Here is a 14,663-nt window from a genome sequence, read left to right as displayed (position 1 = left end):
TTTAACAATTATAGCACCACTGTTGTAACACCCGCCCAGAGAAAATAACTGGCATCGATTGAGCACTTCCTGTGTGAAAGGATTTATATTCTTTTCAGTTCCATAAGACAGGCATTTATTTTCCCTATAATGGGCAAGGAAGCAAACACCCAACAGCTGTATGTACCCTCAGCCAATCACAGAAATCAAGACTGGGTTGGCCAAACCTGGCTCCAAAACTAGCCTCTGACCTGGAGTCCAACCCTATTGGCCTGGAGTTATCTGCCCTAGGTTTCCTGCATAATGGATGAGCATCCTGGAAGGCTGTACTTTCAATTCTAAAACAGGTCACAACTGGCCAGTCCTTGAAGGAACACAGAGTCAGACATGAAGGCCTGGAACATCTGTTTCACATGTGAACAAGCCACAGATGCAGTTCTGGCTCCAGGAAGAAGCAGGAAAAAAAAAGTCAAAAAGGGATTTATTTTCTCCCATACTGTGAGGGCAAATATAAAGTTTTCCCATCTCCAGAACAACCTAGCTTTAGTTTCCAAGCCAGGCACAGGGCAGGGCTTGGAGGAGTAGACAGAATCTGTTGGAAGACAGGATTTGTCACTAGAGATTAGAGAGATGAGCTAAGTTTTTCTTCTTTCCATAAGCCCAAGAAATCTAAAGCTGCATGAATGTTTTAAGTACATTCCCATAGCTTCTGAACATTCACATCTCTGAGAATGTTTCAGGGTCCACACCCCCCCTCCCAGAGATGGGCCCTGCCTCCACCACCTGAGAAACCATTCAAAGGATGAAGAATGGATCTCTCTTTCCTTTTCCTCTTGTGCCTGCTTTGGAGGTCTCTTTTCCAAGGAGCTGGGATGTGTTCCAGTAGTCCATGTCCTAGCTGCTCTCTTTGAACTCAAATGTACTATTCCACAGAAGCAGCTGAAACTGGGTAACTTCATGCCCTAGCAGCCCAACCCCCATTGGGTGGCCCCCAGGCTCTCTGTGCTGGGTGGGCTAGTGGGCTAGAGAGAGATGCTAGCATTTCAGTGGTTCCCATGGCAGCATCCTAGAAGATGTTAGCCTCGGTAGCTGTAGCAGAGTTCAGGGGACCCGAGGAGAGAAGAACATTTTGTGAGTGGATGGTTCCCATGGCAACTGCAGAGTGCCTCTGAGCAGCCACGAACCTGTATCCAAGCCTGGGTCAACCTTGAAAATCTAGAATGCCTGTGGCTGAAACCTGGAGCAGAGAGTACCTTGGCTAGGTGATATTTTTAGTACTGTCATGTCCTAAATAGCTGAGCTTCCATTTCCTGCAAGCAGTCATCTTTTAAACATCTGCATGGGATCCTAGGAAAAAGACATAGGCATTGCGACAGGACTCCCAGACTGGAGCTATTGTTGATATCCCGGCTTCACCCGTGGCTACCTGCTGGCATTCCTGTAACAACAGCTACACCTTCATCTATGACAGAAGGGGTGGTATCTGTGGTGTTTTGAATGACAAATGCCCCTGCATAGGCTCAGGTGTTTGAATACTTGATCTCAGGCTGGTTGTGCTCCAGTGTGGTACAACCTCACTGGAGGAAGTACAACACTGGGAATTGGCTCTGGGATTTTTTAGCCTTTCCCCTCTTCCTCCTCCACATGCTCTGCTTCCTGTGTAGATGAAATGTCATCAGCCAGCTTCCTGCTCATTCACCATGCCACCCCTTTCCCAGTCATAAGGACTCTGGAACCATAAGCTAAAATAAACCTTTCTTCTTTAAGTTACTTTTGGCCATGGTGTTTTATCACAGCAACAGAAAACAAATTGATACAGTCTCCAACTCACCCACTGAGTGAGGAAGGAGGATGAGGATGAGGATGAGGATGCGGAGGAGGAGGAAACTGAGGCTCAGTAAGTTACCCAAATCCACCATCATGCTTTCTTCCTGGGAATGCACAGCTTGCCTCCTTCATGACTGGGAGTGGCCCTGTGGCTAGCCACTTGGATAATGTATTTGCTCTAGCAGAGAGCTATCTACTAGCTTTCTGGTGAGAGGAAGCCATGAAGGCCACTTCCAGGCCTGATCTTAATCACCTCACATACTACCACGTTCTCAGCTTCTCTAGCTGAAATGGCAATGGTCCCTAGAAGTAACCTGGTGAAGATGGCAGAGCCCTGCCATTCTGAATCTCTTGTGTGTTCATGATGGGAAGGGTTGTCCCATCCATCTCCTCCCTAGCCCTCTCAGGCTGGTCCATGAGGAGAGTCATGTCCAAGCTTTCAGTTCCCCCGTACCGCATTTCAGAGTTTGGGATCAGTTTCCAGGCAACTGATAACACCTAAGGTGTGTGGTAAAGCTGGAAAAATCCGCAGACGCTGTATCAGGGATGCTCTATTCATGACAGCTGCTTTCTGTGGTCTGGAGACACATCCAAAAGTTGGCTTCAATATAGAATATGAATCATATTCTCATGACACATTCTCAGGAAGGTTATAGATTTACTACATAGTATTATATAAATACTTGTATGTGGATGAGAAATGGATGGATGGATGGATGGATGGATGGATGGATGGATGGATGGATGGTTTGGTAAATAGATTAATGGGAGTGTAGGTGGATGGTTGGATGAATGGACTGATAGACGGGTGGGAGGATGGATGGATGAATGGATGGATGGATGGATCTGTGAACAGGCGGGAGATGGCTTAGTTGGCAAATAAGTGAGTGGACAGACAGATGGAAAATCACTTCTACTTCACAGAAGGGAAGGATGAGATGTTTAAATAGAGTCACAAGAGCGTAGTCAGGATGGCAACAAAGTAGATAAGGCTAGTAGGAGGTTCACCTCAGTGATGACATCCTCTTTTTATATTCTGGAAAGTCCAGTCATGTAGAGGAATTGGGAAACCAGAAAGGGGCAGGAGACAGAAGATCTGTGGTTTAAGTGGCCCTTGGTGCTGGAAATGCTTGTCATTCATCCCAACCAGAGCTAGGATGGCCACTTTAATAAATAAAAACACACAGAGAAGCTTGAATCTCAAATATATGAGTATCTACCTGTGTAATACTAGGGACACTTTGTTTTTTCCTTTGGTTTTTTGAGACAGGGTTTCTCTTTGTAACCCTAGCTGTCCTGAAACACACTCTGTAGACCAGGCTGGCCTCAAACTCAAAGATATGAGTTTCCTCTGCCTCCCAAGTGCTGATATACCCGTAAAGCAAAAGATACCCAGCCTACAACCCATAACCCCAGAGAAGCCTGAACTCTCTTCCAGAAACAGATGGACGCAGATGCAGAAATCCACAACTAACCATTGGGCCAAGCTCCTGGAGTACAATCAAAGAGAGAGAGGAGCGATAATATGAACAAAGTAGTCAAGACCATGATGAGGAAACCCACAGAATCAGCTGACCCAAGCTAGTGAGAGATCACTGACTGAGGCCTGACAAATGGGGAACCTGTATAAGACCGAACTAGACTCCCTTAATATAGGTGGTAGTGGTGTGACTGGGACAATATATGAGGCCACTGGCAGTGGGTCTAAGATCTAACACTAATGCACAAACTGATTTAGTGGAGCCCATTCTATGTGGAGAGAGACCTTGTTCAGCCTAGACACAGGGCTGTAGGGGTGGAGAGGTGCCTTGGTCCTTCCTCAACAAACAAGATGATGGGACAGACTTAGTAGACTTCCTAGGGGAGGCCTTACCCTCTCCATGGAGCAGACAGAAGGAGGAGGAGAGTAGGGGGAGCAGGAAGAGAGGAGGGAGGGGGAACTTGGGTTGTAATGTAAAAAATAAATTAATAAAAAAATCTTTAAATCTCAAAAAAAAGGGTGTGTCACCACCACTGTGCCAGGGTCACTTTTTTTTTTAAATACAATCACTTTATTGTAATAAATCCATAAATATCAATATCATACTACTGGATTAAGGCATAGACACTAGCATGTGCTGGCCAAGGGCCACTGCTGTTGAGATTCGTGTCCTATTATCCAGTGTAGTCTGCCTCGAAACCACCTGGAGGGAAGGAACCTGTAGAAACTTCATGTGACCTCTCACCTGCACTACGGAAAGTATTCTAAGTACAGAATAGTGTGAGCCCAGAAATGACAGTGATCATTAGAGCCACAAAAGCCAACCTTTGTCATTCAGTCCACGGGGTTAAAAAATGGACTTCCATCCAAGCTGGGGACTATTGTTTTACTGTAAAATGTAAGGTTTTGTTCATAGTGTGACTTACAAAATGGAGCTCAGGAGGCCCTTTCTGCTTCCACCTTTGAAGGAAGTGGCATGTTCATAAGTCCTAGGGAGTTCCTGTCAGAAAGTGATCTGTTGTCAGCACAGGAGCCAGTTTAGTTTGGTCTTAGGGGTGTGGTGTTTTGAATGAGGACATCGTCCCCCCTACCTGCCCCCTCCCCGTATATATGCTCATATATTTGCATGCTTAGTCTCCAGTTCCTTTTGGGAAAGATTAGGAGGTGTGGTACACACGCCACCCCTGCCTCCTGCCTGTGGATCAAGTTATAAAGCTCTCAGCTACTGCCCAGCAACATGTTGCCTTCCTGCCACCGAGTGCCAGGATAATAACGGACTAACCCTCAAAACTATGAGCCAGCCCCCAGTTAAATGCTTTCTTTTGGAAGAGTCATCTTGATAATGGCATCTCTTCATAGCAATAGAACAGTGACTATGCCAAGGTATTTGTGTTTTTAACTCCCCTGCTTTGCTTTACTTTGTTTTGAGACAGGCTCTCACAGCTCAGGCTGGTCTGGAGCTCACTATGTAGCTCAGGCTGTCCTTGAACCCATGATCCTTTTGCTTCTGTCTCCCTAGTGCTGGGGTTATCAGCAAGTACCATGCACCTGACCTCACAGATGTATCTGCCTTTGGATAGATGCTATTCTCACCTCCCTTTAGATTCACACTGTTTTGGATTCTCTTCTTGATAGTTACAGGAGCCATGAGAAAAAATTAAAGGAAACTTGCCTCACCCTTCTTCCCTCATACACGAATCATATTGCAAGTTAACATTAGACTCTCTCCAGAGCAAAAGCTACCAACAGGACTAAGCGGATACATCCACCTTCCAGGGCAGAAGACGATCCAGTCCATCACCCAGCCCCAGCTTGGCTGGGATGTGCTGCCTCCCATGTGTAGAGACTGACAGCTGAATCCAATTATCACTCATGCCAGAGCTACTGTCAGTCACCTGCTTCTCACAGGGACAACTCGTGATCACCCCTGCCGCTGTCCTTGTTTTTATGTGTGTCTCTATGAAGCATGCTCTACAGCCCAGCTTCTCTAAATGTGGTCACAACCCCACTGTGACTATGTAAATACGGAAGCTATGAACATTTTGGCAATAGTGAATTTTTCTGAACACCAGCAATTAATTCACAGGTGTTCCCAGCAGCCCATGCCTCTGTGGCATCTCAAAACTTCACAGCAGCCTCTGTCCTGAGCACATAGCATGAGCACTTTGCAATATGCAACATGCATGCCATCATGCCATCACACAACATATCAATAGGCCTGCCCAAAACACCTCAGCTCAGATCTAGACTATTGTATATTATGAATTTTGTGATACATATGAGATTATCTGGTTTTATAAACACATGATGGTTTTACTACAGAAAACAAAGACTTCATATATTTTCCTCTGCCACACCTCAGCACATAAATATAAAATTAGCATATCCTTGGATTGTGCTGTGTTAAAATATTTGGTTTTAAAAATGGCTGTTGGAGTTTCTGGCTTGCGTCTCATAAATTCTGTAAATGAGTCTTGGCTTGAGGCTAGGATAGGATTTCCAAAATTGTCAAAAATGGCCCTAAACACCCATCTGCCATTTTGAACTCCATGTTTTTTGCAAGAAGGCATTCTTAACATTGCCAATTATAAAATCAAAATGTTGAAGATGTGCTATGCCCTGCCATACCAAATATCCAGTCCAGATTTAACTCTTCATGTCAAAATAAAACAAGCACACCCATCTCATCACCATGTAAATTTACTATATCATTACCAAATTGTAAAATTATATGTCTACCAAAGAATTCTTTCAAAATAAATTTCAGTACGAGGTCTCCATAAATGTTTGGTTTGTATACCTGTTTATACATCTATGTGCCAGGGAAGGCATAAAAATGTCTTGATCAAAAAGAGGCTGTGAGTGGAAAATGTCTGAGTGGCCCTGGTATGTTTAAAAAACAAGGCAGCTGTCAGATGTGATGGTACACACCTGTGACTCCAGCCCTGAGGAAGAGAGGTGATGAGGAAGAAAGAGAGAAGAGGGCAAACCCAAGATCCGCCTAGGGAGACTGTGCGGCCAAAACAGGAGGGTAGCATAAGAATGTCCAAGATGCCTTTTGCCGTTTAGATGAGATGTAGTCTGCGGGTGCATGACGGAAATATGGGTGTTCCAAGGAGGCTGAAGATTCAGCCAAAGAATCATCACGTGACTGTGCCAGGCTCTGAGGACCAGCCCCCAGGGCATGCTGGGAGCTTGCTGGTCCTAGAGAAAGCTTCTCCTCGATGATCAGTTTTGAGATGAAACTTCTGCCAGGAACAGAACCTGGAGTGAAATGGGAAGATAATATATCTTACCATCTCTTCCCATCCAATAGCCTCCAACTGCGGCTTCCCCCAGAAGTAACCAGATAAAACAGGTTTTGTATTTGAAATGTCGAGGTTTTGGGAAAACCAGCTTGCTCGGGAATTTCTCCCTGTGTTCTGATAAAGTAACCTGAAAGGTTTCTCAGTTCTGTATGCTCGAGTTGTTGGGGGTGGGCAGTTTGTAAGCCGCTGTATAACCTAACCACGGCATCACATTAACCCCCCCTCCCCCCCGCACAGCCTCCATGCTGAAAGGCATTCTATCCCGAAAAGACCACAAGTAAAGTACAGCCGGCAGCTGTTCTAACCCAATTTCTAAAGTATGTGCTGGGCAGGACTTCAAGTGAATTCCTGGGTACGCGTGGGCGCAATATGTTGCAACTTGTTGCAGTAGAAGAAGCATACATATATACCTTTTCTATAGAAATCTCTGGCAATGCTTAAGATATATGCAAATGGCTTGAAGAGATGCCGTACACTTTCTTTTTATGTGCTAATTCTAAAAATACGATTAAAATTCAGGCTGTTGTCAGTGCTGGAGAGACGGTTCATCGCTTAAGAGTACTTACTGTTCTTCAAAGGACCTGGATTCAGTGCCCAGCATCATATCATGTGGTTCACAGCCATCTGTAACTCCAGCTCCAAGCAATACAACACCCTCTTCTGGCCCCTCTGTGTACCTGCATGCCCATGGTGCACATACAGAGAAGTAAGCACGCGCGCGCACACACACACACACACACACACACACACACACACACACATGCAATAAAAATTCAGGACACCACAGACATAGAAGATAAAGTATTTTAAGAAAATGAATATTTCAAAACTATCCTTTCTGTCGACACCATGCAAAGCTATCAGTTTGCTCTGGCCCACATCAAGTGAAGCTAGGTTGCTTTTTCAGTTAGCAAAGGACCATGGAGTTGGAAATTACTACCAAGTCCTGGAGGCTGGTAGGGAAATTCCTTAAAATCTTGTTTGTTAAACAGACAAGAAAGAGACCGTACTTTTCTTTATCAGGGCAGGGAGCCATCCTGTTCTCTTTTGACTCAGTTATGAACTGGAAAAATCATAAAAAATGGGTGGAAAACATACATGATCAATTCATGTCTTACAAATATGACTTTTCTTTTTCGGTTTTTAACGATATTTTTCACCTGTTAATGAAGGTTTTGCCTGCATGTATGTCTGTGCACCACATGAATGCAGTGACTGCAGAGGCCAGAAGAGGGCGTCAGAGTCCCAGGAACTGAAGTTACACTTAATTTTGATGTGTACTATTTTAATTTCTTCCTTCCTTCTTTCCTTCCTTCCTTACTTCTATCCTTTCTTTAATAAAAAGTCTGTTTTTTAAAATGGAGTTGCAGGCAGACATCTATGAGCCACCATGTGGGTGCCAGGACCAATCCCAAGTTCTCTACAAGGGCTGCAAGTGCTCTTAACTGCTGAGCCATCTCTCCAGCTCCCAAATGTGATTTTCCTTACCTGACACATCTTCCATAAATTAGGTCAATGCTGATGTGTCTTAGATTAACAGACCCAGGTCAATGTCTGTCTGCGGAAGAGGAAACCATCCTGCTTTGGGCCCCAGTTAGATGGGAGGATTATGACAGGCACCTTTCACATGAAGAGCTAACATCCTGAGGATGCCAGCTTAGATTCACAGAGCCCTTAACAGTCTGCTGAAAGTTAAAGAAGATTCCCCAACCCTGGCTGAAACAGCGTGAATGATGTAGATATTCACATACACACACAGTCCTAAGCCACAGAAGTTCCCAGCTCTGTGGCCTGAGGTAGAGTGTCCTCTCTCTTTCAAAGGGCCGCTTTCCTTCTCTGAAAATGAGCCCATGTCATAGCAGTGCCTGACTGCTGTAGCATGGAAAGGTTCATGTGCCAGAGCTTGGTCTCTGATGTAGCAGGAGTGAGAGGTCATGGAACCTAGGTCATGTGGACACCACCTTGAGCCTGGCTCTACAAACTGGGCTGGGTCTTGCAACAAGTTTGACACTGGAAAAACAAGCTGCCATAAATGGAACACTTGGCTTCTTAACTTGAGCTGTTAGCATTTTTATGTCACCTTCTTCTCTTATTGGATGTGGTCCACCACTGTGGCACAGCATGAGTCCTCCTAGCAGAATGCAGTCACCTCCAGATCTCTATGCCAAAATAAACCTTTCTATTTCTATTCTTTTGCAAAGCACACAGACCCAGATATTTTGTTGTAGTAAATGAATAAAGACTGGGTGGTGTGTTTGTTTTAAAGATTAAGGAACAGGTATGTCTATGCATCTGAAGTTACTGATTATTCTTCTAAGTACCAGTTTAAGATTTCCTAGTATGGAAAAAATATAGCACTTTCTCTGTTGCTATGAAAACACCCTGGCCAAAGCCACTTCTTTCAGCTCACAGGTTCCAGCACATCACTGAAGGAAGCCAGGGCAGGACCCTGAAGGCAGGCCTGGCAACAACCCTGTGTAGCATCCACTCTAACCAGAGAACTCACAGCCCAGGGAGCACAGCAGAAACCATGGAGGAGCATTACTTGATGGCTCACTGGCCAGCTCGTGCTTAGCTCGCTTTCTTACACAGCCCAATAAGAATAACCCCCCAGCCAGCCTAAGCCAATCTGCTCGCAAGGGCATTGCCTTTTAGTGATTTCATTCATACAACAGATCCATGAGCTGCCTTCCTCCATATCCAGGCAACCTCAGCCCCTCGGGTGTCTGTAAAAAAAATAGTTTAACAATGTGTCATCTGTGATCAGAAATATTTAATGAAGTACTCAGATAATCATATGGTGACAAGCTGCAAAGAGCGCTTCTCCTGATCTAGACAGGACTCGGGTACTGCTAGGCTGGAGGACTCAGCTGCTGCCAGACGGGAGGACTCGGGTGCTGCTAGGCAGGAGGACTCAGGTACTGCTGGATGGGAGGACTCAGGTACTGCTAGATGGGAGGAGTCAGGTGCTGCTAGATGGGAGGACTCAGGTGCTGCTAGATGGGAGGACTCAGGTGCTGCTGGATGGGAGGACTCAGGTGCTGCTGGATGGGAGGACTCAGGCACTACTGGATGGGAGGACTCAGGTGCTGCTAGATGGGAGGACTCAGGTGCAGTACCTTTCATAGGTACTTTCTATCACACTGTCTGTGGCACCTGAGGATCAGTGGTTAGAATGAAGCACAGCCTTTATTTCAGCCCCAAGGCCTTGCCCAGCTCCCATAGAACTTACAGATCAACGCTCTCCAGTACAGGAGGTTGCTCAGTGGTTAGAGCACTAGCTGCTCTTGCAGAGACCCTGGTTCAGTTCTCGGAACCCACATGGTGGCTCACAATCATCTGTAACTCCAGCTCTAGGGGATCTGACCCCCTCTCTGGCCTCTGAGGGCACTGTATAAATATAGTGCGTACACACATACATGCAGGCAAGCATTTAAAATAAAATACAATTAAAAAAAATAAGAACACCAAGAAACTCTTGAAATGAATTCTAACAATCTACTTTTTGAGTTTTGGTATGTGTAGATAATTCTTTTTTTTCTTTTTTCTTTTAATTTAACAATCTACTTTTAAAAAAAACAATACATTCACAAAACTACTATTTCAATAGATGATGGGTGCAAAAACATTATGTGACATCACACACTTTTCCCATGCTGTTTTCTAAAACCAGGGTGCATTTTTACACTTGCAATCTCTGCTGAAAGAAACTAAGTGGGCTGTTGTTATGTTGTAGTGCAGTGCTGAAGCGAAGCTCTCCTGAGATCCAAGGATCCTGCAGGCTTCCACACTAAGAGACCCAAGATTCTTCAAAGGACTGAGGCTTGCCCAGGCTCTGTCTCCAGCCTACCAAGTCCTGTCTCTGGAATGGCACTAAAATTTGCATTTTTAAACCACTTAATATAGCCGATGTTGTGCTTGCTATATCTGAAACCATCTGTTATTGTTTGAATGTGACATGTCCCATAGGCTCGTGTGTCTGCACACTTGATCCCCAGCTGGTGACAGTGTTTTTGAAGACTGTGGAAAATGTAGGATGAACCAAACCAAATGGAAGTAGGGATAGACACTGCTTGAGGTTTTGCGGTGGGCATGCTCGCTCTCTAGCACGCTCTCTCCTTCCCTCCCTCATCCTTCTATCCCTCCCACATCCCTCCATCTATCTCTCCCCCTCCTCTCTATCTTCCTCCTCCCTACTTCCCTCCCCCTCTTCCCTCCCTCCTGACTGTAAAAGCCATGGACATGACCAGCTGCCTCAGATTCTGGCGACCATGCTTTCCCACCATGATAAACTCTCTCCTTTCTTAAAATGTGATGGATAAAGAAAAAAAAAAAAAACAAAAACCTTTGTTCCTTAATTTGATTTTGTCAGGTATCTTGTCATTAAACGAGAAAATATTACATCATCCACCAGGTTCCTTGTCCCAAATACACTCACTTCTGAACCCCTTAGCCCCCACTCACTGTGGTGGTTTGAATAGGAATGGCCCCTAGACTCATGTGTTTGAATGTTTGGCCATAGGGAGTGGCACTGTTAGGAGTTGTGACCTTGTTGGAGGAAGTGTGTTGCTGTGGGTGCAGGCTTTGAGATCTCATATGTGCTCAAGCCACACCCGGTGTAGGACACAGTTTCTTTCTGATTCCTTCGGATCAAGAGATGCAGAAAAGGCCCTTGGTAAAATTCATCACATTTTCATGATAAAAAACCTTGAAGAAACATATCGCAACTTAAAAGACTATATATGACAAGCCTATACCCCAATAAAAATATTTCTTATAAAATTGAGACTAGGTGTCATAATCGCTGGTCCATTGCTATGAAGAAACACCATGACAAAGGCAACTCTTCTAAAAGAAAGCATTTAGTCGGGGCTTGCTGGCAGTTTCATAGGGTTAGTCCATTATTAATCATGGTAGGGAGCATGGTGGCATGCAGGCAGGTGTGGTACTGGAGAAGTAGCTGAGAGCTTTACATCCTGATCCACAGGCAGAAGGTACAGAGAGAGACACTGAGCCTGGCATGAGCTCTTTAAAACCTCAAGGCCCAACTCCAGTAAAACATCCCCTCCAACAAGGACATACCTCCTCCAACAAGGACACACCCCTCCAACAAGGACACACCTCCTGCTCCTTCCAAACAGTTCATCAACTGGGGTCTAAGCAAGTAAATATATAAGCCCGTGGGGCCACCCTCATTCAAACCACTGTAACAAGTGCATCCACTCTCTTCATCTTTATGTAACATGGTGTTAGAAGTCCTAGCTAGGGCATTAAAACAAGAAAAAGAAATAAAAGGGAAACAAGTGGAAAAGAATAAAGTCAAAGTATCCCTATTTGTAGATGAAATGACTCTACACTTAAAAGACCCTAAAATCTTCAGCAGAAAACATTTAGATCCAATAAACATTTTAAGCAAAGTAACTGGATACAAAGTCAACATACAGAAGTCAATTGCTTTCCTGTTGCAAAAACAAACAAAAACCCCTCAAATTTGCAGAAAGAAATCAGTAAAATAAAAAGAAATCAGTAAAAAAAAAAGAAATCAGTAAAAATCAAAATCAGTAAAATAAACACTACATAAAATACTTAGGGCCAGGCAGTAGTGGCACTACACAAACACACACACACATCAAACACACACACACACACACACACACACACACACACACACACACACACACACACAAAACATGTAGACCAATAGAACAGAACATAGGATCTAGAAATAAATGACCATAGCCACAACCCCTTAATCTTTGACAAAGATGTAAAATTTGCATTAGAAGAAAGAACCTCTTCAACAAATGGTGCCAGGAGATACACAAAATAATGAAACTAGGACCCACTAGAATAAAAAATAAACTCAAAATGAAACAGAGATCTTAACATAAGGCCTGAGTCTTTGAAAGTGGCATGAAATATGGGAAACACTAAAGACTCAGACATAGATAAGGACTTTCTGAAAAGAATTCCAATAGTACAGGAAATAATAGCAAGAATTGATGAATGGGAGCTGGGCGTTGGTGGTGCACGCCTTTAATCCCAGCACTCAGGAGGCAGAGGCAGGCGGATCTCTGTGAGTTCGAGGCCAACCTGGTCTTTAGAGCAAGTGCCAGGATAGCTCCAAAGCTACACAGAGAAACCCTGTTTCAAAAAACCAAAAAAAAAAAAAATTTGACCAATGGGACCTCTTACAATAAATAAAGCTCCCTCGTGGGGCATGTAAGAGTTTTGTCCAAGCCCAAGGCCCTAAGCTCAGTCGTCAGAACCCACATAAAAGTAGAAAGAGAGAACCGACTCCACAGGGTTGTTCTCTGTCCATAGCACATCACACACACACATGCCCACTCACTCACACACACACACTCACAGTAATAACAAGAAATTAAGATTCACAGCCTATAGAGCAGGAGAAAAAAAAAACTCTGCTGATGTTAATATCCGGGGTATATAAAGAAATCAAAATGTAAACACTACTAATAAACTAATCAATAAATGGGCTGCTCCAAAGCAGAACAGACCATTCTGGAAGGACTAAAATCCAGTGGCCAGTAAATAATTGAAACTCTGTTCAATATCCTCCGTCATTGGGGAAATACAAATTAAAACTGCTTTGAAGTCAGGTGTGGTGACCCACACCTTTAAAACCAAACAAACAAAACTGCTTTGAACTACCTGCTCACTCTCAGCAGAATGTCTATCACTGAGAAAAAAAATAAAGACAAATGCTGGCAAGGATTTAGAGAAAGGAGAAACCCTTGTTTTATCTGGTGGATATGTAAACTGGAGAGCCCACTGTGGAAACCACTATGGAGGTTTCCTAAAACTAGAATATGGTCAGCTACACCACTCCTGTGTCCATTCCCAAAGGACCCTAAGTCCCCAGGCCACAGAATGCTTGCACATCCATCAATGTGCTATTCATGATAGCTAAGACACAGCTAACACACACAGTCAGCTGTCCATCAACAGATAGGTGGATAGAGAAAATGCAGTCATACACAATGGAATTGTATGAAGGTTTAACAGATGAAGCTGTCATATTTGCAGAAATATGAATTCAACTGGAACAAAATAAGCCAACTCAAAAAGACAAATAGCATGTGTTTTCTCTGATACACAGGTTTACAGGGTGTGTGTGTGTGTGTGTGTGTGTGTGTGTGTGTGTGTGTAGATGGATTTTTCTTTGTGCAGCCAGCTCACAATTAACGACATGGAGACATTATTAATTATGAAAGTTCAGCCGATAGCTTAGGCTTGTTCCTACCTAGCTCTTATAACTCAGATTAACCTATTTCTATTCATTTACTTTCTGCCTTATGGCTTTACTACCTCATTCTCCACAGTGCCCATCCTGCTTGCTCTGCATCTTCTGGAATCCCCACTTTCTTCTTCTTCCCAGTGTCCTCTCTGCCCCCCAAATCCTGACTAGCTATTGGCTGTTCAGCTTTTTATTAAAGCAACCAGCATGGCACATCTTCACAGTGTACAAAAAGATTATTCCACAAGGTGTGTGTGAGGGAGAAACATGAAAATAGATCTGAGCTTATGAGAGGGAGGAAGATCGAAAGGAAGGGCAAACAGGAAGCAAGAAGGGACGATGGGACATATGTAACATGAAATCAGAAGGGAGACTTTTTCAGGAGGAAGGAAGTTAGAAAGAAGAACAAAGAAATGGCCGTGGATGGAAGTGTGTGATTAAAAAGAAAGTAGGACCATATATGTATATGTATATATGCAAATACCACAAGGAAACCATTTCTATGTGTGCCAACTGTGATAACTAGTCTTGGTTGCCAACTTGAGTGCATCTAGAATTAACCAAGACACTGGGCATCCTGTGAGGCTTTTCTTGATTGGATCATTTGAGGTGGGCAGACCCACCCTAAATCTGGGCCACGCCTTCTGGTGGCAAGGACAGGGAAGAAGGAAGTTTTTGCCTTTTGCCTGTGTGCCCTCACTCTTGCTGGTAAACTCATCTATCCCATTGCTGTGGCACCCCTTTGCTGGTGTTAGGATCAACTTGTTTGGGAGTCCAGTGTAGACTGAAGACCAGCAGCTGTCCAGGC

Source organism: Cricetulus griseus, chromosome 4 (assembly GCF_003668045.3).
Source record: "Cricetulus griseus strain 17A/GY chromosome 4, alternate assembly CriGri-PICRH-1.0, whole genome shotgun sequence".
NCBI lineage: Eukaryota > Metazoa > Chordata > Mammalia > Rodentia > Cricetidae > Cricetulus > Cricetulus griseus.
This window is presented reverse-complemented; position numbering follows the sequence as displayed.